Source organism: Lactuca virosa, chromosome 4 (genome assembly GCF_052849685.1).
Source record: "Lactuca virosa cultivar CGN04683 chromosome 4, Lactuca_virosa_CGN04683_v6, whole genome shotgun sequence".
Lineage (NCBI taxonomy): Eukaryota > Viridiplantae > Streptophyta > Magnoliopsida > Asterales > Asteraceae > Lactuca > Lactuca virosa.
The window spans coordinates 435,448,892-435,452,689 of NC_136429.1; positions in this window are offsets into that span (position 1 = coordinate 435,448,892).

A 3,798-nucleotide genomic window follows, 5' to 3' on the forward strand; every position below is an offset into this window, starting at 1 on the left:
CAAGGATTCCGGAGATATAAAGAACGCCGAAATCCGAGTTATAACGAAGAAGTTATGGTCTGTCGAAGTTTCGCGACAGAACCGGCAAGACACTACGTGACGTAAATAGTGAATTTACGATACAATACTTTTTAGCCTTAGCAATCTAAACGAAAGTCGTGGTGTTCGTTAAACCGAGAAAGTGCATAAAAAGAACGCCCAAATCTGACTTCGTATGAGGAAGTTATGATTTTTCTAAGTTTCGAATCGGCAGTGCACAGCCCGAAGTTCGAATATTAGATCGGTCGATTATTGGCCGACACAACCTAAACGACAGTCGAAGATCTCATTAATAGTAGCGCAACGGTAAAAAGACAGACGAAAACGAACGTCGGATGAAGAAGCTATGAATTTTTAACGGACTTTATAGTCCCGGCGCGTTAAAAATATAACTTTAAAAATGGAGTCAAAATTAGCCGACAGAATCTAAATGAAAGTTGTAGAGTACGGTGTCACCTACGCGTGGATTTAAACAACGTTGAAAACGGAGCTCGTATGTGAAAAATATGAATTTTTGAAGTCGGAGTGGGAAATCTTGAACCTGGTGCGAGGGGTACGCTCCACGTAGTCCGAGGACGCCCTGCGTACCGAAGCTCGTACGCCCCTCGTGTTGACTTTTTCTGCTGTTCTGAAGAGGTCCACGATGCTCCACCAAAGGACGGACACGTACCCCTTATGCGCAGCGTACTGCGAGGCCTCGACCTATAAAAGGGTACGAGGGCAGCTCGTTTTCTTTGCTATTCCCCAACTATCTTTCTCACTCTACTCTCTCTCTCTCTCTCTCTCTCTCTCTCTATCCTTCTAAAACACCCCCGAAGCCTAGGAAATCTCCCTAACATTAGAAGAAAGAACTGGAGCGCCCGAAGGCTCCGAGAAAAAGTGTTTTTCGGTTTGAAACTCTAGCCGTGCGGATCCCGGTTTTCAAGCAAACTTCCCGGTTTCGTCAAAGAAGATTATTTTAAGAAGCGAAGTGTTGTCCGAATCACTCCTTATCGGGTGAGTGTATAGTCACTTTCATCTTACACATAGATATGAAGTATTTTATATAAATTACGTGCTATGTGTATAAATATATGTTGTCTGTTTACCTGAGATGTTTGCTGGATGAAAGATCTGAACCTCTTTCTTTTCAAATATGAACTTCTTTCTTCAGATCTAAACATTTTCTTCCAGATCTGAACTTTCTCCTTCAGATCTAGATTTTTCCTTCGGATCTAGACTTTTTCTTTTTAGATCTAAGACTTTTCTTTAGATCTGAATGGTATATGTATTTTTCTGTCGGATCTAAACCTTTTCTTTCAGATCTGAACTTTTTCCTTCAGATCTAGACTTTCTCACTGCAAATCTGAAGTTTTCAGATCTAAACCTGACATATGGATGATTTATACTTGAGTTCTATTCTGTATGAAAGATAAAAAAAACTTCGTTTTCATATCTGAGTTGTATATGTGTTTTATACCAACAAATATGTTGGGTAAAACATGGGTAGATGAAATAAAATGATGAGAGGCCTCGATGTTGATATTGATCCAGTCATCTAGCGGAGTATGGATGACAACCACGGACTTTTCTAGGAAGTCCAGTTGAACGCTAGCAGACTCGCAACCTGTAGGTGTTTGTGAACGATGTATTCACCGGTGTACTCCATCCCCCCATGGTAGCCTTACGGACACTTATGGCTGAGGAATCCCTTTAGCTGTAGTGTCCATCCCGATGAAATTCCTTAGGATAGGTACCTTATGTTAGATGCTTTAGGGACGTAAGGTGAGGATAACGGGAATGAGTAATCAGGTGAAATGATTGTTGAAAATAATAAACTTATTTATTGTGGGTTGAAAACCCTATTTGCTCACCAGGCTCCCCAGCCTGACCCACTCAGTTTCTTGTATTACAGGTAGTGGCAAAAGCATAGTTGGATGACTTGACGAGAGATTATGGATTTTAGGCCAATAGAAAATAAATGGAATGTTGTAAGGCCTATGTTGTTTTGAGGCCGGATTTTGTTTTGTGGCCTATGATGTTTTTGGTTTATGCTTATGATATGTATCGATGTTGACATCCCGAGTTTTTATAATGTAATGAAAATACATTTCTTTAAGAAATGCTTTGATAAATTTTTATCACATTTTGTTTTGGGAACAAATTCCGCAATACTTTTCTTTGAAAGATTACTTTGATTTTATCATAAAAGCATAAACGAAATCGGTCTTTTCTGGCCGTAAAAATGAGGATGTCATATATATATATATATATATATATATATATATATATATATATATATATATAAAGGTTGCAGAAATCGCTCGACGGTAGCTCGGCGGTGGACTGCGGTCAAGGGATTAATCGGCTAGGCGGGGATTAATCGGGGACCATTAATTATTAATAAATTAATAAATAAAACATTAATCCTAAGAATATAACATTATATCTATTTAAAAGTTACTAAAAATTAATAAATATAACATTATAACATGATACTATGATTACAAAAACCCTTTTGATCCCTAATACATCAGATCTGAATAACCAACAATTGCATTTGGATCCAAGTCTGCATAAAATGGGGAGAAAAAAGTGTTATGAACAATGGGTTCCAATAGCATCGGGAAGAGATGTGGACCTGCAACCTGTTGTCTACTGCATTTGGAACTTTGTGAATGTTGAGGGAATTCAATAGCAGGAGGCTGTGGATATGTGGGAATTCCATGATCGATGATTCCATCCTGATTATTGCTATATAACTATATAACACACAGGAGGTGGCGACTGTTGTAGAAGCTTCAGAAGGCGAAGACTGGTTTAGCTTCGAGGATGACGACTGACGGACTGCGACGACGTGAATGGAAGAAAAAGACGGTGTCGGAGGAGGGACAGATGACATCGAAGAAGAAGATGGCGTCGTTTTAGAAGCTTCAGATCATGCTTTCTTTCATTCCTTCGGACTACAGAGAGAATTTCAAAAAAGAAAAGAAATGAATGCGATGGAGTGAGAAGAACCCTAGCAGCAATTCTAACAATTTGACACTTTTGCCCTTAAAGTTTTTTTTTTACCGATTAGGGCGCCTAGACCCGCCTAGACCCGATAATCTCCGTCTTTGACCGATTTTGACCACGTCCGATAATAGGGTCCGATTAGCTATAAACGTCGACGGTGGAGGACCGCTAAGCGCCTAGGCGCCGATTAATCGGCCGCCTAGGCCGATATTTGCAACACTGATATATATATATATATATATATATATATATATATATATATATATATATATATATATATATATATATATATATATATATATATATATATATATATATATACAAGGGAAAGATAAATAAAAAAATGCATTGATTTTAATAAACCCTAAAAACCTAGAAAATCAAAAGAAATACATAGAAAAAAATACTTTGAGATATCTATTTTTTTTAGACTTTAAAAACCTAAAAATCGCAGCTTTGTATACCAATTCGCTGAAAAAAAAATTGAAATGTTTTTTTTTTCTATAAAAGAATATTTTTTTTGAAGTCTTTATTTGAACGATTTTGAAGAAAAATTTTCTATTTTTAGGTTTGTAAAGTAAAAAAAGTTAGATATCTCAAAGTATTTTTTATTCATCGATAAGGTTTCTACATTTTTTTTAGATTTATGTATTTTCTATATATATATATATATATATATATATATATATATATATATATATATATATATATATATATATATATATATATATATATACTAGTGGTGTACCCGCGCGATGCAGCGGC